The 21,553-nt window shown below is 44.2% G+C and overlaps 4 non-coding genes across 4 annotated transcripts; all 4 read right to left on the bottom strand.

Moving 5' to 3' along the window:
- Positions 1-15,701: 15,701 nt before the first annotated feature.
- trnag-ucc (transfer RNA glycine (anticodon UCC)) lies at positions 15,702-15,773 on the bottom strand. The gene has a single exon. It is a non-coding gene; the product is annotated as a tRNA-Gly (tRNA).
- A 1,814-nt stretch (positions 15,774-17,587) lies between these two features.
- trnas-gcu (transfer RNA serine (anticodon GCU)) lies at positions 17,588-17,669 on the bottom strand. Its single transcript has one exon. It is a non-coding gene; the product is annotated as a tRNA-Ser (tRNA).
- A 731-nt stretch (positions 17,670-18,400) lies between these two features.
- Positions 18,401-18,472, bottom strand: trnam-cau (transfer RNA methionine (anticodon CAU)). Its single transcript has one exon. It is a non-coding gene; the product is annotated as a tRNA-Met (tRNA).
- A 2,749-nt stretch (positions 18,473-21,221) lies between these two features.
- Positions 21,222-21,310, bottom strand: trnar-ucu (transfer RNA arginine (anticodon UCU)). The gene is given in 2 exon segments: positions 21,222-21,257; positions 21,274-21,310. It is a non-coding gene; the product is annotated as a tRNA-Arg (tRNA).
- Positions 21,311-21,553: the final 243 nt, after the last annotated feature.

Genomic DNA, 21,553 nt, shown 5'->3' with positions numbered 1-21,553 from the left:
TAATGATCTGGATGAGGGTATAGTTGGGTGGATTAGTAAATTTGCTGATGACACCAAAGTTGGAGGTGTGGTAGATTGTGAGGAAGGGTGTCATAGTCTGCAGGGAGACTTAGATAGGTTGCAGAGCTGGGCCGAGAGGTGGCGGATGGAATTTAATGCGGAGAAGTGTGAGGTAATTCACTTTGGTAGGAGCAACAGATGTGTCGAGTCTAGGGCTAACGGGAGGACTTTGAATAGTGTGGATGAACAGAGGGATCTAGGTGTGTGTGTACATAGATCCCTGAAAGTTGGGAATCAAGTAGATAAGGTTGTTAAGAAGGCGTACGGTGTCTTGGCGTTTATTGGTAGGGGGATTGAATTTAGGAGTCGCAGTGTAATGTTGCAACTGTACACTACTCTAGTGCGGCCGCACTTGGAGTACTGTGTGCAGTTCTGGTCCCCGCATTACAAGAAGGATGTGGAGGCGTTGGAGAGGGTGCAGAGGAGGTTTACTAGGATGTTGCCTGGTATGGTGGGGAGGTCCTATGAGGAGAGACTGAGGGATTTAGGGTTGTTTTCGTTGGAAAGAAGGCGGCTAAGAGGGGATCTTATTGAAACATATAAGATGATTAGAGGTTTAGATAGGGTGGATAGTGATAGCCTTTTTCCTCGGATGGAGAAAGCTAGCACGAGGGGGCATGGCTTTAAATTAAGGGGGGGTAGCTACAGGACGGATGTCAGGGGTAGGTTCTTTACCCAGCGGGTGGTGAGGGATTGGAATGCCCTGCCTGCTGCAGTTGTAAATGCGTCTAGTTTGGGGGCGTTTAAGAGATCTCTGGATAGGTTTATGGACGAAAAGGGATTGGTATAGGCTAGTGGGTCATTGTTTTTGTAACTGGTCGGCGCAACATCGTGGGCCGAAGGGCCTGTTCTGCGCTGTAATGTTCTATGTTCTATGTTCTATGTTCTATGTTCATCTCTCTTTTAAAGGGTCGTCCCTTTAGCCTGAGGTTGTTCCCTCTGGTTCTAGTTTCTCTTACTAGTGGAAACATTCTCTCCACGTTCACTCTATCCAGGCCTCGCAGTATCCTGTAAGTTTCAATAAGATACCCCTTCCCCCCAACTCGCCATTCTCCTGAACTTCAACGAGATCCGGAGTCCTCAACCGTTCCTCATACGACAGTTTCTCTATTCCAGGGATCATTCTCGTGAACCTCCTCTGCACCCTTTCCAATGCCAACAGATCCTTCCTTAGATATGTGGCCAAAAACTTCAAACAAACTTCAGGTGGGGTCTGACCAGGCCCTTATCCAGCCTCAGAAGTACATCGCTGCCCTTGTATTCGAGCCCTCTCGACATGAATGCTAACATTGTATTTGCCTTCCTAACTGCCGACTGAACCTGCTCGTTAACCTTAAGAGAATCTGGAACAAGGACTCCCAAGTTCCTTTATGTTTCTGATTTCCTAAGCATTTTAGTTTAGGAAAATCTGGAGATTCCGAGAGCAGATAATTTGTATTTTCACCCGAAAGAAACACAATGATATTTGTCATCACTATAATAACTGAAAAAAAAAGATATGATTGGCTCTTGCCGCGGAATCTGGTCAACAGATGTGATCTCACACCACATGGACTGCAGCGGTTTAAGAAGGCAGCTCACTGTCCAGATGTCACGGAATCTGGTTAACAGATATGATCCGACATCACATGTACTTTAACAGTTCAAGAAGGCAGCTCACCACCATCTTCCCAAGGGCAATTAGGGATGGGTAATAAATGCTGACCCAGACAGCGACACCCACATTCCATGAATGAATTCAAAGACAATCTGTGGGGAGCAGTTCTCAGAGTGTTTAACAGTTAGTGAGGTGAAAAACTATCACTAACCCCTTGGAAACTAGAGCAAAGGCCGAGAGAAGGAGAACTTCCGTCCTGGGACCTAACATTCAGTGAAAGTTTTGGCCTGTGAATGTGTAGATGTGAACATTGTGCAAGAGACAATGTATGAAAGGGACGGGCGGGTCAGACAAATCCAACTGTGTTTGTGTGTCTGTTCTGATCATGAGATCTCCGAGTCTCTCTTGTGGAAAATAAAACGATTTTTCAATCAAAGAATCCAACTCAACACCATCGCCCCCCCCCCCTCCCCCCACCTCGCTGAACCGCAAAGTAGGATTTCAAGGCAGCGGTTTCTTTAAATACAAGATTTCAGTCAAAAAGTTAAGAGCATGTCAGCTATCGCGTGCCCGCACATCTTACCTCAAATTCTCAATATCTGTCCCTGAATCCAGCTACTAGCAATTAAGGCAAAACAAAATGTAAAACAATGAAGCATACTTTCCCTGCTTCGAGACATTAAATAAGGCAGCAAAGCGGCACGGTGGTTCGCACTGGTGCCCGTGTTTGATTCGGGCCTTGGGTGTGTGGAGTTTGCACGTTCTCCTTGTGCCTATATGTGTTTCCTCTGGGTGCTCCAGTTTCCTCCCACATTCCAAACACATGCTGGTTAGGTACATTGGCCATGTTAAATTGTCCCTCAGTGTCCCAGGATGTATAGGTTCTGGGGATTCGCCAGGTAAAAATTGTGTAAAAGATGTTCTTTCAGAAAGTTGTAGACTCGATGGGCCAAATGGCTTCCTTTTCCAATGCAGAGATTCTATGCAGAAACATTGCCTCCACTTATGAAGCCAAGGTTCCAATCCGCTTTCCGAATGACATGTTCAAAATTTCCTCTCACTCTCAAAGATCTCTCTGAACCTCAGGCCCCTCTGAGCTTGCACACTATTTAGAACTGGACCAATTTTTTTTCTTGCCTCTCCCCATCTCTTCTGTCAAAATGCAGCGTTGTTTCTGAGTGTGGGATTACCTCCAGTAAGTTCCATTCCGAGACACATCCCATCCTGTCTCTGAAATATACCATCGTTTCTGCGGCTGGCTGACAATCCTGGAACTCCTTCCCGAAAAGCAATGTATCAGTGCAGACACCACATGGACTGCAGTGGCTCAAGAATAGATTCACTGTCAAATTATTGAAGATAATTAGTTTTGGACAACAAATGCTTTCCGGGCCAGCGACACACATTTCCCGTACAAATGAATATCTAAAGAAATCACCTGGTGTCACAGGAGGAGCTCATCTGACTTCAGAGCAGAAAACTGTGTGAATCACATCCTGAACACGGCTACTTTTAGACCAGATGTGTGTCTGAATGCAGTAAATGGAACCAACTCATGATAAATCGTTTAGTGTTCAGCCGAGGAGTTCTGCTGAGTGATGCGTGTGATTCCCTCTGATATACAATGTCGGGGAAAGGCAGATTTGAAATGTTTACAGGGAAATCAGTGCAGTCTCCATTGGCCACTGGAGGGGTTCTGCATTTTTTGACTTATGATTTTATGCCAAGCCGTTACATCTGTGGAGAGAGAATCAGGTGGGTCTAGTGAAAGGTCAGGATTTGAAATGTGAGCGATCTCTATTTTCACAGATACTCCCACATCTGAAACTTATTTCCCACATTCCATTGCACTGCAGTGAAGACTATCGGACTTTATGGCTTAGTTGGCCAAATCCCTTTCAAGTGATGTATTGTGTGATACCTGGAATGTGTGGTTAGGACTCTGAACAGTGAGGACGGATGATGGAGCACATTACACCAACAATTCTGATCAATTTTCCGATTTCCTCAACAGATGATCTGCTCGCACTCGTGTTGATATGGAGGGGCCGGCGTTGGACTGAGGTGGGCAAATGAGAAGTCTCACAACACAGGGTAATGTTGGAATCACGAGCTTTCAGAGAGCTGCTCCTGCATCAGATGAGTTCAGGGAGGTTAAAAAAAAACACGGCATCGATAGACTCAAACACGATAGTAGATCATTACAGATTGGAGTGTGAATGATCGTTAGAATGCGATACTTTTCAGGTAATTAAGTCGTTAATGATACAGACAGCAAGGGTAGAGAGACGGATAATCACAGGTTAAAGAGGTGTGAATTCTCCCCTTTCGTTCCCAAAGAAAATTTGGCATGCCAGCCACGACTCTCACCAACGTTTACTGATGCATCATAGAAGCATAATTCCTGGTTCTATCAAGGCTTGGTGTGGATCCTGCTCTGCCCAGTACCGCAAGGAACTACAAAATGTTGTGAATGTAATCCATCACGGAAACCAGCCTCCAGTCAGTTGAGTCTGTCTACACTTCCCGTTGCCTCGGCAAAGAGCCAACACAATTAAGGAACTCACGCAGCCTGGAGACAGTCTCTTCCAGTTTCTTCCGTCGGGAAAAAAGATACAAAATCCAGAGGTCACGTACCAACCGAATTCAAGAATAGTTGATTCCCTGCTACTGTCAGACGTTTCATTGGACTTACCTTGCATTAAGTTGATCTTTCTCTACACTCTATCTATGACTGTAACACTACATTCTGCCCTCCCTCGTTTCCTTCTCTATGAATGGTATGTTTTGTCTGTGGAGCGCGCAAGAAACAATAATTTTCACTGTTTGCTAATACATGTGACAATAATAAATCAAATCAAATCAAATCAAATCAAACAACTGATCAGTTCACATCAGACTCTGGCGAATGCCTTGTTTCTGTGCTGCAGGGATACATGGTTCTATGTTGCAGACACGCTTGGAAATCTGTTCGGTTTTTGAATCCGTGGCCGACCCATGGACAGTAGAGATTTCATTGAGTTTCTTAAAGTTAGCATCGGAGACACAGAATAATTAACCTTCAACTTCATGAGTTCAGAAACGGTTTGGAAACTTGGTTCATTTTCCAGTGGCTCACAGATATTTGCCCCAATAAGATTTTAACCGAGGCAGCTTTTATCAAATACATCTATATCAAACAACCGATGAAATGGTAATAGTTACAGAATTTTTCTTCCATAACTATGTGAGATTGGGGATGATGTTTTATGTTTTTGCTCAATCTGCACCTGTACCTCGGGCAATAAAAAGACAATATAATTAAAGAAAAGCATCTCAGCTGTAAAGCACTTTGGAACTTCCAGCGGTTTGGAGAAAAAAAAACCGTATTTCTTGACAAAATAAAAACAAAATCCTGCCGATGCTGGAATCTGAAACAACAAATGAAAATACTGGGAAAAAAAACTCAGCAGATCTGACATCATCTGTGGAGAGAGACCAGCTGAGATTGTCCAGCATGTTCAGACTTCAAGACACCCCGTCTTTCCTCCAAAATTAAAAAGAACATGCGGTTTGATATGAACGGCAAACGCTCCTTTCTGTCTCCATCTGATTTGTGTTTTTTTCTTCATGCATCCATCTCATTCTCTTTCCTGTTAATCCAAAAGTCTTAATGAGTTCGTTAAAGCCGCTGTTTGCTGCATTAAATGGTTCTCCGTATTGGGGAAAAGAACTGATCTCATCAGAACTGAGTTGTCGCTCCGGAAGTGTAAGTGGCAAGTGTACAATGCGTGTGGCTGCTTGGAATGCCAATTCCTCGTTAGTATAGTGGTTTGTATCCCCGCCTGACACGTAGGAGACCGGGGTTCAATTTCCCAACAGGGAATTTGTCACAATTTTATTATGTCAAATTGTACTTGTGTTATTCTCTAACTTTGAAAATAGAATCAAAGACTGTCAAGAAATGAAACTTTCAAAAATGCAAATCTTTACATTTGTACCGACACTTTTCGTGACCTGAGATCAACGTTCGTTCAATTCATCAGCATTTTGGCTCACCTTTGATCTGGCGATGCCACGTAGTCAACACCTTGAATATTACCCTGATATTAGCACAATGTCAATAAATGCTGTGATTTCATATTTTTCAGTTCTATTTTTGGATGATCCACTGATTCCCAGATCCCTGAAAATACAAAGGAAACCTCCAATGTTTTTCAATATTGGAAATCCCTTTGAGTCTGTGAGTTGTGAAGATTCATGCAGCGTGAGGAATGGAATATTAATGCATGATTGTAAGAGCAGGAAGGTTCACTTCGAGCTGGACAACATTTTGGTGAAGCCACCGCTGGAGGACAGTGTGCAGTTCCGGTCAAATCACTACAGTAAGGATTTGATTGCACTGGAGAGGGTGCAGTGTCCATTTACCAGTGACCAGATCGTAGACTGGGATGGAGAATTTGAGCTTTGAAGAGAGATTGGATTGGATCAGGTTGTTTTATTTAGAGCAGTGAAGGCTGAGAGGAAACCTGATTGAGGTGTATAAGAAATGGACAGGGTGGATAGGAAGCTGCTGCTGCCTGACAGCACCAGGGACCCGGGTTTCATAGAATCATAGAACGCTGCAGTGCAGAAAGAGGCCCGTTGAGTCTGCACCAACCACACTCCCACCCAGGCCCTAACCCCATATCCCTACGGATTATACATACTAATCCCTCTAACGTTCAGATCCCTGGACACTAAGGGGCAATTTCTTAGCATGGCCAATCAACCTAACACGCACATCTTTGGTTTGATTCCCGGCTTGGGTCACCGTCTGTGTGGAGTCTCCCCGTGTTTGCGTGGATTTTCTCTGGGTGAACAAAGAACAAAGAAAATTACAGCACAGAAACAGGCCCTTCGGCCCTCCAAGCCTGCATCGACCATGCTGCCCGACTTAAATAAACCTCCCTACCGTTTCTGGGACCAGATCCCTCTAATTCCATCTTATTCATGTATTTGTCAAGGCGCCTCTAAGAAGTCACTACCGTATCCACTTCCACTACATCCCCGGCAAAGAGTTCCAGGCACCCACCACTCTCTGCCTCATACATCTCCTTTAAACCTTGTCCCTCACACCTTAAACCTTTGCCTCCTAGAAACTGACTCTTTCACCCAGGGAAAAAAGCTTCTGACTATCCATTCTGTCCATGCCTCTCGTAATCGTGTGGACTTCTAGCAAGTCACCCCTCAACCTCCGTAGCTCCAGTGAGAACAAATCAAGTTTCTCCAACCTCTCCTCATAGCTAATGCCCTCCCTACCAGGCAACATCCTGGTAAATCTTTCCTGTACCCTCTCCAAAGCCTCCACATTCTTCTGGTAGTTTGGCGGTCAGAATTGAACACTAAATTCCAAGTGCAGCCTATGTAAGGTTCTATAAAACTGCAACATGACTTGTCAATTTTTAAACTCAGTGCCCCAGCCGATGAAGACAAGCATGCCGTATGCCTTCTTGACTAGCTTCTCCACCTGTGTTGCCACTTTCAGTGACCTGTGGACCTGTCCACTCAGATCCCTTTGGCTGTCAATACGCTTGTGGATTCTGTCATTTACTGTATATTTCCTATCTGTATTAGACCTTCCAAAATGAATGAACCCACATTTGTCCGGATTAAATTCCATCGGCCATCTCTCTGCCCGAGTCTCCAACTGATCTATATTCTGCTGTATCCCCTGATGGCCCTCATCACTACCACAAATCCACCATCGTTTGTGTTGTCTGCAAACTTACTAATCAAATCAGTTCCATTTTCCTCCAAATAATTTATATATTACAAACAGCAAAGATCCCAGCACTGATCCCTGAGGGACACCACTTGCCACAGCCCTCTATTCATCACCCGTCAAAGGGGAAAACCCCGAAAGCCTGTGGGTTTACTATCAAATAAACTGGCTGTATTTCAACCTGGTTTTGTGAGACTTCTTACTGTGTTTACCCCAATCCAACGCCGGCATCTCCACGTCATAACTTCATCAAAACAGACAGTGAAATGGAACATTCTTCAATAAATCGCTGTTGTCAAAAAAGTTTCCTAACTTTGAGATACTTTGAAAGGTTCGTGGGTAGGTTGTAGCGGGTGGCTCGTTGGTTTAGGGGTTTGATTCTCGTTTTGTGGGTAATGTTAAAATGCGATAAATCCCGGGTTCAAATCCCGGACGAGCCCTGCATTTTTTCAAAAGATGAAAAAATTGCAATGAAGGTGGCGACAATGAGTGAAAGCCGAAGCAGTGTTGACCTCCAGAGATCTCACTGCAGAGAAAATATCTCTGCAGAACTCGGAAAGCAACCATACAGTCTGACAGGACTGGGAATTCCAGTCAGATTTTAATTTTTCCATGTTTTAGTTTAATTCCGGTGTTCCGAGTGAACCGTGAGTATTGGTGAGTTTCAGCAGTCCTGTTGAGGGGAAATTCACAATCAGGCGACGGACACACGAGGAGAGGAAATAAGGGCAGAAGAAGGTCATTCGGCCCCTCAAGACTGTCCCGCCATTCATTAAGATCATGGCTGATCTGTTTGTGTTTCGATTTCCACATTTCCATCTGTCCCCGATAACCTTTGATTCTGTTACCAAATAAGAATCTATATACTTCCGGCTTAAAAATATTCAATATCCCCGCCTCCACCGCCTCCTGAGGCAGAGTTCCAAAGACGTGCAGCTCTCCCAGAGAACAGAACTCACCGTCCCAAAAGAGGAAGCTCAGTTTTCTTTAAGTGTCCGTTGTTCTGCATTCACTCACAAGAAGAGACATCATTTCCACGCGCGACTTGTGAAGACCATTCAAGATCTGATGTGCTTTGAACAAGGTACCTCCCACTCGGAGTATCTCCGGTGCAGAGATTCCCAGTCAGTCTGTGTAACCTTTCCTCTTCTCAATCTGGTAAATCTCCTCTGCACTGTCCAACTATTCAAGTTAACAAACTGACAATCTCTTCTGGACCGTTTACAGCGCATTTACATCCTTCATTAAATATGGATACCAAAACTTCAGACAATATTCGAGATACTTCACTAATGACCTAAACAACTGAAGCATAACATTATTTTCTTACATGGTCAAATACTTGTAACAAAGTAAAAATTCCATTAACCTTTTTTATTACTTGCTGTACCTGCATACTAAATATTTGTGACTCGAACACAACGAGATCCCTTTGCATCTGGGGAAGTTTGCAGCCCTTCTAGAATTGAGTAATAATCTGATTTTGTTCTCTTCCTGCCAAAATGAATAAGTTCACATTATATTCCAGTTGCCAGGTTTCTACCCATGAAGAAAACCTTTCTATAACTATCTCCAAGCTCCTTACGTCCTCTCCACAAGTTACTTTGCGACATGTATTGTGTATTCTGCAAATGTTGCTGCCGTGTTTTCAGCTGTGGGCTGCGATAGCTGAGCTTCTTTCGAGATGACAACTCCCAGACACAAAGTGTCCGATGATCTCTTCCTGTGCTGGAACTATTCTGTGTGTATGGATGTGAAAACCATTCTGTATCACTTGGTGTGTGATGCAGGAATTGAGTGTGGAATTCATTGTCTATCTGTCAGTCTCTATGGGTGTATATGAGTGAATGATTCATTCTGGATCATTCTGTCTTTTGTTCACACTGTGATTGCGGATTGATTGTTTGTCTCCCAGTCTCTGAGCCACTTTGTAGATCTGGGACAATTCAATAAATAATTTACCGAAATGAAATTGGAATTTTTTTCTAATTGATAAGCTGCTCGACACGATCCCCCACCCAAACTATTTCATGTAACATTATCTTTTTGTCTCTGAAATCCATTCACCCTCCAACACTTCCCCAGCTTTCCATTAAATACAGCTGTGCTAATCGTCTCCAATCACAGAATCCCTACCGTGCAGAAGAAGGCCATTTGGCCCATCAAATCTGTACCGACCACATTCCCACCCAGGCCATGGTGCTGTAACCTTCATATTCCTTGATGATCCCCCTGACACGAGGGTCAACTTAACATGGCCAGTCAACCGAGCCCGCACATCTCTGGGTTACGGGAGGAAACCGACGCAGACATGGGGAGAATGTGCAAACTGCACACAGTAATCAGAGGCCGGAATTGAACCTGAGACTCCGGTGCTGTGAGACAGGAATGCTAACCATTGTGCCTCCCTGCCGCCCAAAATTATTCCCACTTTCTTTGCAAATTTTCCGTCTCGTATCCTTCAGTATCTTTGGATGGTCAACTGAAATTTAAATCTCGTGATCGTTTCTACTTGTATTCTGCAGCGATATATTCACTGCAGGGAATTCTCGTGAGCTCAAATCTGCTCCCTATTTAATAAACCGTGGCTAGCCTAGACCGGGGTTATGAACCCGGGCCCTCTAGCACGATAATACCCCCAAACGAAAATCATACCCCTAGACCAACAAAACAACTGCCAACTGCCAACGCTTTAGCCGATGGCAAATTGCAAATGCTGCCAACTCAGTGATAATTTAAGAGCAATTTCTACAGTTGAATTTATGATTAAATTACGATGTCTATCTTACCACACCCCAGCATCAATTCTTCATATTGACCTATTCCTGGAACACCCTGACTTGATGTGAATGTCTTCCCTCTGTTGAAGTTCTGGGTTGCGGCCGGTAGATGTCAGCACACTCAGATAGAGCGAAGCTCACAGACCAGAGAGGGAGAAACAAACAAGAATTGTTCAAATTATATCGGGGATGGGAAATTTTAACAATACTAATGTTGGACTTTTTTAATGATATTTATTTCGTAACAAGCAGTTTTTATTGTTGTCTGCCCTTCGATTCGAGGATGACATCCATTCATAGCAGTGAGTTTCTGCTATGGGTCTTCATGTGAGTGAAGAGACCCATTCTCAGCCCACAGAGCTTTCTTCTCTGTTACTGTCTTCTCTGCCTCCATTCTGCCTCATGAAAGTATGCTGCAGATTGGGGGATATGTTTTGCCCATTTTCAAGCTTCTCCCAGTCATCAGCATGAATGCTGCCTCGCTTCAATCTGGAGGGTGTCGGGGAAGCGTTACTGATGGAATTTCCCTCACACTCTGAGGATGCGCTGATACACTGGTCACATGTACATCATTGCGCTAAAACCACCAACCATCAATGGCATGTATGAGTGAGATGTATTCTCATCTGCCCATCTCTGGTCCCATTTTGTCGAAATGATTCTTTTCAAAATCTTTCACTAATTTAAAGCCCAGGATCAGCCCATCCCTCAGCCTTATTATTACAGGAGAAGAAGGATCCAGTTTCTCAGTCCGTTACCAGGCCATTCTCTTTCTACTCAATGATTCTTCTTTTTATGTCCTGTTGGTGTCGCCTGCAGGACCAGTATTTGTTGCCCTTCCCTAATTGCCCTTCAACTGAGAGGGGCTTGTTTGACCATTTCAGAGGTCAGGTAAGAGTCACCCTCTTACTCTGGGTCTGGAGTCACATGTAGGCCAGACCAGTTAAGGAGGCCAGACTCATTGCGCTAAAGTGCACCGGTGAACCAGATTATAGTGAACAACAATCGCCGGTAGTTTCAAGGCCGCCATTACTGAGAGGAGCTTTCAATTCCAGATTGATGAAATAGTGAATTTAAATTTCATCAGCTGTCGTGGTGGGATTTACTCCGTGTCCCCAAAGATTAGTGCGGGTCTCTGGATTACCAGCCCAGTGACATCACCTTTCATCCCTGTAATCAGAAACACTTCACTCAGCTCGTTATTAAACCTCTTCCTGAGGAGATTAGATTTTCTTCCAGAGAATTTTATTAAACTATTTGCGACAAAGCCTGTTGCTCCATTCGGGAGCATCAATAGTTTATTAAGATCACACAAAAACGATTGATTTCTGGGGAGGATACTAAAATAATGAGATGAGAAAATTTAATAAACAAAACAACAAGGAAATACATTCTGAGAAAGCGCCCCGCAATGTTTGCAAGAAAATGCAGAGCTTTCAGCTGAAGAAGGAAATCTCATGTTTGCCGGAAGTTTTACCAGATTTCGCCAGATTTCTTCTTGACCCTTACTGTTAGGCGGATTAGCAGAGTAGTTACGTAGGGTGACAGGGAGGGATTCACTGTCGGAGAGTCGGTGCAGAATACCCGGGCCGAATGGCCTCCTTCCGCACTGTCGGGATGCTTTGCCTCCTGCACTTCCTGTCTTCAATCTTCAATGCCTGTCCCCGAATCCTTCTGCTAGCAGCTAATACAGCAACTTCCCCCTGTGTACCTTAGTTCAATATGTTCTACTCTTTTACACCTCTCTTCCAGCGCCACTCAATCCCTTTTGCTGCAAAGAGAGAAACTCCGAGTTATCCAGCCATACCTTGGAGCTAAAATCCCTCACCGCTGGATCCAAAACAGTAAATCTCCTTTCCCCCTTCATAAGGACTCTCACACACTTTGTAAAGTCTGGTTCCCGGGTCTGGGGGCAATCCTAAAACAGCTACAGTTAATCAGAGCTTCATAAAGATTGAGCAGAACTTCCCAGTTTTTATAGTCAGTATCTCCAGTTATGAAGCCAAACATCCAATCCGCCTTCCTGACGACTGTGTGCAATTTTGGTCTGCTTATTTGCGAAAGGATATATTGGTCCTGGAGGGAGTACAGAGAAGGTTCACTAGGCTGATACCGGGGATGAGGGGGTTAGCATATGAGGAGAGATTGAGTAGATTGGGCCTTTCCTCGTTGAAGTTTAGAAGGCTGAGGGGTGATCTTATAGAGACATATTAGAAAATGAAGGGGGTGGATAGGGTAGAGGTAGAGAGATTCTTTCCAATTAGAAAGGAAACCAGAACTGGAGGGCACAGCCTCAAAATAAGGGCGGGGTGGGGTGGGGGTGGGTGTGGTACAGTTTAGAACAGAGTTGAGGAGGAACTTCTTCTTTCAGAGGGTGGTGAATCTCTGGAATTCTCTGCCCAATAAAATGGTGGAGGCTACCGCGCTGAATATACTTAAGTCACGGGTACATAGGTTTCTGATAGACAAGGGAATGAAGGGTTAAGGGGAGAAAGCGGGAAAATGGAACTGAATCACTTCAGATCAGCCATGATCTTATTGAATCGGGGGGCAGGCTCGAAGGGCAGGATGGCCTTCTCTTGCTCCTATTTCTTATGTTCTTATGTTATGATCGTTTTGAATGGTGGAGCAGGCTCGAGTGGCCATGTAACCTAATCCTGCTCCTAACTCTTATGTTCCTATGAGAGCTGAGACTGCAGCTCATGTTTCTCCAAAAGAATCTCTCTGGATAAAGCCGGAATTTATACGGATTTCTGTCAGTGACGGATTTCTGGCGGTCTAACTCACTCTATCCCTCCATCCCCTCTCATCAACTCTATATGAAGGTGGGATCTTGTTGTTTAGTGACTGAGTGCACACAATCTGTATCTACATCTGATCAAATAGAATTCAGCTTGTGAACAATATCATCATTTCAACCAGTTCTGGGTTAACCCAGGCACAGCTCTGATTGGCTGCAGCCCCCTGAATCTGGGGAACAGACACTGTGAGCATCGCCGGCCTCAGAGGCTTTCACAGTTACTGAGCTGGGAAACTCCAACTAATCCCCGAGAATCCACAGCACAGAGCGAGAGGAGAGGAAAACCTGTCCTGGGAGCTGTCAATCTGAGACACAGTTTGACCTGTCAATGTGCAGATGTGAAGCTGCTCCTTCCATTCCCAATCTGCTATAACCAGGAGTTCCTAACGCCCAATAATGACCAGCTTGCAGCAATGTGTTTGAATGAATACGATGTCATATCATCCAAGCAGCATTTTGAAATGATCATTCAGTGTATTCTGATGAAATTTATTTCTTATGTTCTGTGCGTCATTCCATAAGAATCTTTCTCTGAAATGAGACCTTGTTTTGTCCTTGCGCACCTGATGCTGTTGTTTTTCAATCTGCTCACATTATGATTTCCCTCATGGAACCAGAGAAAGGGAACAGCACTAAATCATTCGGCTTACCTTGTCCATGCCAGCCCGAGGGCACCCAGGTGTCCTCTTCAAGCTCACCTTCCTGCACTCGGCCCGGAGCCATGGAGATGAAAGCATGATGGTGATCCACATACTTGGCACCAAAAAGAACCGGTTGGAGTTCCGGTTCTGTGACTGCCGGAAGGAAACGCGTTCAATGTTATTCGCTGACGAGCAAGACTCGAACTTGCGCGGAGGAAACCTCATTGACGGTTTATTAATCCAACGCCTTAACCACTCGGCTATCGCAGCTCCACCATTCCCCACTATCATATAATCACCTCAGTAGCGTTCATACTAACTTCATCAGGCACCGTTATTGTACAGAGCTCAGTGTGTGAGCTGAAATTTGTTCCTCTACTTTTGTATCTTTGTTTCTGACGGAGAACTCACTTACTGGGTCAGAGATTTGTTTTTGTATCTCAGTCATTTTTCATTTCAAACAAATTAGGTCCGAATAAAAAGAAAATGAAAAAGAGAAATCTCGATTGTATTTCATTATCGTCAAATGTTGTGTTCGCCCTCTTTTTTTGTCCACTCGGTTGCAAACCCAGGAGGAAGTGGAGAAAGTTCTAAACAAATTATCAACGCGACGGCTGGGAAGCGAACCCGGATCAACTGCTTAGGAAGCAGCTATACTCACCACTACACCACCATCGCCCACGGCACTTAAAAGCGGTCTTATTTTAATCTGTTATACTTACGGAACTACCTCCTTTGCTGATTTCATCAGACACCAGGTCTGTCCATCGGACAGTTTGTAAACAGAACTTGGCTTCTCTCGTTTTTCTGGACAGTTTGAAGCCACCTGAGAATTCATTGATTAATTTTGAGGTGCTTTTTTTCATTTAAACAAATTTTCCACTGACAACAATTTCAAACTCGATTTTCCATTAGACACAGATGGATCATTAAAATATTTATGTGAATGATATTTTAGCAGACCCCTCACCCCTCCCTCCTCCACCACCCCCTACCCCCTCCCCTCCCCTCCTCCTCCCCTCCCCTCCCCCTCCTCTACTCCTCCCCCTCCCCTCCCGCTCCCCTCCCCTCGCCAGTTCTCAGCCAGACACTGACTGGTTACAAGTTTATTTTACTTTTTACAGAAAATAAATCCCTGGCCCATGATCTGCTTTTCTCCTGTTCTCAGGCACATTCACTTTCAACAAGGGCGCAATAACTGGTTTGAAGAGTCAGAGTCAGACTGCAGTCACCTCGTTTCTCTCTCCATCCCTTTATCTCAGAGTCACCTTACACCATATCCTGCAGCCTGATTTGGCCAAGTTGAGCGAATGGCTCAATGATTGGCAGATGCAGTATATTTTGAATAAATGTGAAGTGATCCAATTTGTTCGCAAACACGGGAAGACAGATTATGTTCTGTTTGGTCATAAATTAGGAGAAGAGAATGTGCAACCAGAACAGAGTGTCCTCATGCACCAGTCACTGAAGGGAAACATGCCGCTGTAGCAGGCAGTAAAAAATGCAAATGACATGGTGGCCTTCATAGCGAGAGGCTTCGAGTACAGGAGCAGGGATGTCTTGATGCAATTATACAGGGTCTTGGTGAGGCCACAGCTGCAGTTTTGTCTTCTTATCTGAGGAAGGATGTTCTTGTTCGAGAGCGAAAGCAGCGGTTTACCAGACTGATCCTTGTGATGGCAGGACTGAGGTATGAGGAGAGATTGAGTTGGTTACTTTTATATTCGCTGGAGTTCAGAAGAATTAGGGGGACCGCCTTAGAAAGCTAGAAAATTCTAACAGGATTAGGCCGGGTAGATGAAAGAAGGATGTTTGGGAGTGCCCAGAGCCAGGGTCACAGTCTGAGGTTACAGGATAGACAGTTCCTCAACTTATACTTTGTATCTTTGTCTCTGAATTCATTTAATAGGTCAGAGACTTGATTTTCTACTTAAATATGTTTTAATTTAAACGAATTACCTTCGAAGACGAAATAATTTTTAAAAATCCCTGTTACTGTCGAATATTGTGTTCACGCTGTTTTGGTTCAATCCGTTCAAAGTCTAAGAGACCGTGGATAAGGTTCCAAATAAATTGTCAATGCGATGGCCGGGAATCGAACCCGGGTCAACTGCTTGGACGGCAGCTATGCTCACCACTGTACCACCATCGCTTGCTCTGCACCTGATATTTGCATAAGTTTTAATTACGGAACTTCCTTTGTTGTTGATTTTATCAGGCACCAGGAGAGCCCGGAGAGCAGTTTGGAAACTGAACTTGGCTTGTCTGGTTGAAGCCACCTTTTTACAATTGTTCCTTACTGGGAACTCATTGATCAATTCTGAGGCCTGTTCTTTCATTTCACAAAGTTTCCACTCAAAGCAAATTGAAGCTGAATTTTTCATTACAAAGATCGTGATGGGGAGGATTTTTAGTGAATTTCATTTTAAGAGTGTCCACCTACTGTTATGACCTGCGATAACTAATTAAAGAAATCAGAACAGTGATGGTCAGGAACTGACCCTTGGTCAAATGCTCTCACAGTCACCACTCCATCACCATCGCTCACCTGGCTCTGTCTTTCTCTGTAAGAAAGTCCAGCTCTGACAGTGAATCTGGTTCCCTCCAGGTCCAATCGGAGGATGGTCAGAAACTGTCACTGTCAGAAACTCCATTATCAGCGAGTGTGGGATGGTTATTTAACTGGCTGTCACTGGTTGGTGAGGTTGTGATTTACTGTTACCTGTCAATGCAAGAGCAACAAATAAAACTATACAAACACTTAGTTGGGGAAAGGGTTTCTCTTGAGGCACTGGGAGTATTTGTATAATGGATATCTGGTTCTGTTCAGTTTGACGGCTGTCTCGTCTGATACACTTTGATTTTTGTATTTTTCCCCCCATGATACCCTTTCCCTATCGTGATGTGTCATTTTTATTTGTTCGTTTGCTTAAATGTTGAACTGAAACCAATTGGAATTGGCCTATTATTTTACCAAGATGCCCTTTCTACTCTGAACACTCTTTGTTGCAATGTGAGTGCTGCAGCGGGGGATCTGTGGCACAAAGAGTGACATGTAGGACTTCTCATCATTGTTTTATTTAATTTGAATTGATTTATTATTGTCACATGTATTAATATCCAGTGAAAGGTATTTTTTCTTGTGCGTTGTAGAGACAAAGCATACTGTTCATAAAGAAAAAAAAGAGAGACTGCAGAATGTAGTGTCACAATCATAGCTAGGGTGTCAAGAAAAATCAACTTCATGCAAGGGAGGTTCATTGAGAGGTTTGGTGGCAGCTGGGCAGAAACTGTCCTTGAGTCGGTTGGTAGGTGACCCCAGACTGTTGTATCGTTTTCCCAATGGAAGAAGACGGAAGAGAGAAGTGAGACATTCAAATTTTGTGGGTAGGAATCTCATCGAAGTCTTTTTTTAGGTAAGTTTGAAGAAATTAGGAACAGGTGTATCAATGCTCTCAGAGAAGTGAAACTGCCGCCTCGAACTTGATGAGAATGTCTACAGGGCAGAAGGAGAACATTCGGCCCATCGGGCCCGCACCGATAACAATCCCACCCAGCCTGTATCCTCAAAACCCCACATATTTACCGTGCTAATCCCCCTGACACTGAGGGACTATTTAGCATGGCCAATCCCGCTAATACGGCGCTAATTTTCATGGCTGAGCTGCCGATTCTGGAAAGACAAAATCTGCCATTCGGGCCGCAAATGAAGCTGGAGTCTGCTTTGGATCTTCTGAAACCACATGTTTACCTGGTGGCAAACTCCTGTCCAAAACTGGGGTCCTGATTTGAATCGATCGTCAGCTCCAGTTTCTCATGGGATTAGAAATATGGGAATGTGGAATTGTTCTGGAACATTCACCCCTCCAGCCTGTGTGTCCAAACTTCATCTTGGTTCCGTGAAACTCAAAACACTGAGCGAGTCATCAGTTCCCCGGCAATAAGGAGACAGAACAAATACACCACCGACGAGAGTGGGATTCGAACCCACGCGTGCAGAGCACAATGGATTAGCAGTCCATCGCCTTAACCACTCGGCCACCTCGTCATGCAGTAACTGCTCCCCAAACCACCTCTTGTGTTTTAACATCCGTAACAAAGAACACATTTCTCCCGCAGGATAACGTTGCCTTTCTGCTTTCTCTTGATTCGTTGTTACTTTTCCATTTGATGTAAATCCAGAGAAAGTAAAGAGAGAGACAGTTCACCTCTCTGCTCCCGGTTCGGTTTTGAATTCACCGAACATGACCCTGATGTAAAACAGAGCAAGTGCTGTGAGTTTGTGGAGCAACAGGAGAGAGTCTGCCCTCCCAGTAGAGGGCTGTGTGTCCGAATCACGGAGCTTTTCTGTGTCGGTCTTTGGATTTTGGTTGTTCCTGAAATGACAAATTCCAAAACTGGGATAGAAATGAAATTTTAGGGATGATCCGATGCGCATGCTTAATTAATTTTAATAAACTTCTCTATTTGAACAATGTGTGAGGGATATGATTTGTCCAGTGTCGGTAAAGTTCGAGCAAGGTTCACAGTCCCAGTTGTTTCTGGGAGCCATCAATGGGGAGAGCTGATTGGCTGTGATTTAACCAGAGGATTCACACCTCAGGAGAGGAGCAAGACTGAGAATGCGGAGCCTTCATGATCAATCTCAACTGAGCCGGGAATTGATCCCGCGCTGTTTGGCTGAGTAAACTATCCAGCCAATGGAGACAAATGCTCTGGGCTACTCATTAATGTAAACTAAGACCATCACTGTTTCTATTTGATGGAGCGATTATGTGATAGCAGAGGATGGTTTCGATCCATCGACCTCTGGGTTATGGGCCCAGCACGCTTCCGCTGCGCCACTCTGCTCAGAAAAATCCATTCCTCCCTGCTTATTACTGCTGCCCTAGAGCCAGGAATCCATTCACTGTCTCTTTTTGTGACAAACAAGGCCCTGGGAAGCTCACCCTGGTTGGACAATAACATGTAACATCACCCCGAATGTAACAGACAGAGAAAATCACACAGAAAAACAGTAAAAGACTATTAGGACACACTCACAATGAGAGACAGAAAATATTCGAGCAAACCGGCAAGATACTGAGATGGAGAAACTGATAATGTATGAAAAGGGATTTTCTGTTACACAAAGATAGGCCCTGTATTGAAGTGTATGTTGTGTTGTGTAACTGTGCTCTCTGCTGTGTAACTGTTCTCTCTGTTTGGAACTGTGACTCTCCCGTTGACAGATCTTCGCTGTGTTTCTGACAAATTCTTCCCTGTTGTGTAAATGTGTTCCCGGTTTGTAAATATCATCCGTCTTGAGCAGAAGTTTTCCTTTTGTGTGAAATGATCTCTGTTGTTCTGTGAAGATGTTTTCTGTGGGAAAAAATCGACGGAAATTTCAAGGCCGCCATTTCTGAGGCTTGCTTTCAATTCCAGCATTGTTTGGGCCGAATGGCCTCCTCCTGTTTCTGTTTTCTATCCATGTGCCTATGTGTTAAATCAGTGAATTTGAATTTCACCAGCTGCCGTGATGGGATTTACTCCGTGTCCCCAAAGATTAGCGCGGGCCTCTGGATTACCAGCCCAGTGACATCACCTTTCATCCCTGTAAACAAAAACAGTTCATTCAGCTCAGCATTAAACCTCTTCCTGAGGAGATTAGCATTCCTGCCACAGAATTTCAATTAGCCGATTGATACCAAACATTTTGTCCTCGTTTGGAACATTACCAATTTACCGAGACCAAATACACATTGTGGAACAGTTCTGACCGAAAAAAGAATGAGATAAGTAAGAATAAAATGAGCAAAGTTACAAGCAAAGTAATTCTGAGAAAGCTGTTTGGAAGAAATAGTGGATTTCAGTTAACGGGCGAGGGAATTGGACTTTTAATTCCAAATGTCTTTATTGATGTCAAATTTCACCATCTGTCATGGTGGTGGTGGTGTGTGTGTGTGTGTGTGTGTGTGTGTGTGTGAGAGAGAGAGAGAGAGAGAGAGAGATTCTGACATAATCAGTCTGTTCGTGAGTATGAATTAATCCTTTATGTTCCCTCATAAACACTGTGATCCCTTGTCTTTGTGAATTCCTCAGATACACTTGTACCACTGAGACTCTGGTGTGGGGGTGGAGGGTGGGGTGAGGTTTGAAGGCGATGCCGCAGGGTGCTCAGTGTGAAAACAGACGGTTTTAAAGCCGGGAAGTGAAAAGTGAACTTGTCTGTGTGAAGATCACAGAAAAGCTCTGTCTGGTGCTGCGTCCAAGAGACAAGTTTTGGGTTGTCGGTAAATGAACTCCTGCAATGAAAGCACAAAATCAGAGAGAGGAAATGCTGGAAATATTCAGCAGCTCCGAAAACAGCTGTGGAGAAATATCCCTATCGCCAGGATGTAACCCTTCAATTGCAGAGTTCCAATTGCTCAGATCTCTCAATCTTAGCACCTTCGGGTAAGGAACAGGTAGAGCGGGAATTGGGTCTGTGTTGACTTGAGCAAACAGAGCAATGCACAAACCCAGTAAACAGGAGATCCCGATTTCAAATCCCAGCGAGAACTTTGAGGCCTTTCAAGTGATCAGTGCAATTGTACAAGTCACAATATCCCATCCTTGCTAATCAGTATCGGCTTTCCCTTTACAGTGGATGATCTCCAGAGATAAAATATATTTCGAGACTCCCCACAAATATCTCTACTATTTATTTACACGATCCGGGTATTTTCACCATTTGCAGGAAAAAAAATCTGCAATAAATCTAGTGCTGTAAATTCATAAATACAGCTTTCCATTTTTTTTTCCCCAGGGAATTTCTAACACAGTCAAATGGCCTTAGAGTCACACAATCCCAACAGTGCTGAAGGAAACCATTCTGCCCATCGAGTTTGTACCGACTCTGCAACAGAGAATCGCACACTGGACCTATCCCCGCGGCGTCACACATCCACCCCGGTAATCTCCCTATACAAACACCTTGGGGAACCAAGGGACAATCCAGCATGGCCAATCCACCCAACCTGCTCATCTTTGGACTGTGGGAGTAAACCAGGTCACTTGGTTTCCTGAGTTAATTTGCCTGGGTCAATATAGATTGAACAGAACTGCAGAAGGTTAGCACCGTCCAGGACAAAGCATCCCACTTCATTCGCTTCCCACACATAAAAAAATCACTCCCTCCACACAATGACAGCAGTGTGCACCATCTACACGATGCAGCAACTCAGCAAGGCTCCTTTTCCAGCAGCTTCCAAACCCATGACGACGACAGCCTGGAAGGACAAGCGCAGCAGACACATCAGAATAACACCCCTACATTGCAGGGCACTGATATTTATTTATTGATTTATAAATTGCTGTTGTTGTGTTTGTGTTCTTTAACCTTTTTTTATCTTCCAAAAGGAGTGAAATCTCGAATTGAAAATGATGTTACTATTTCTAACCCAAACAGTCAATGTTGTATTAAACCGGGGTTTGTGATTTATTCTCGAGTCAGTGGTTTCCCTGGGAGCCGGGTTAACAGAAACAGCATGGAGAGATGGCAGAGCAGGAAATGTCGGTGCCGAAGGTGAATCACATCAATGAGGCAGCAAACTGTTTACTACGAATCTGATCCAAAATCCGACTCTGGTGGGATTCGAACCCACAACCTTTGAATGGCTAATTTAATTATTTAGAAGTCCAACGCGCTTTCCGTTGCGCCACAAAGCCACGTGCTGGGAGTTTACTTTCCTTGTCCATATATGGATTTTTGACAATGTAGAAACTATTCGTAAGTTGAACAATCTCATAGTTTAAACATCAAGAACTGTTAAGAATATGGTGTAACAGACATAACTAGGGCGTAGAGAAAGATCAACTTAATGCGAGATAATTCATTCAAGGTAAGTCTGTGAATTCAGATGTTCAGGATCCAGCCACAGAGGGAGGTGCCGAGGCCCAGGCCACAGAGTT

This window comes from Carcharhinus amblyrhynchos, unplaced genomic scaffold, assembly GCF_965287045.1.
Source record: "Carcharhinus amblyrhynchos unplaced genomic scaffold, sCarAmb.v2.hapA scaffold_42, whole genome shotgun sequence".
Lineage (NCBI taxonomy): Eukaryota > Metazoa > Chordata > Chondrichthyes > Carcharhiniformes > Carcharhinidae > Carcharhinus > Carcharhinus amblyrhynchos.
This window is presented reverse-complemented; position numbering and strand designations above follow the sequence as displayed.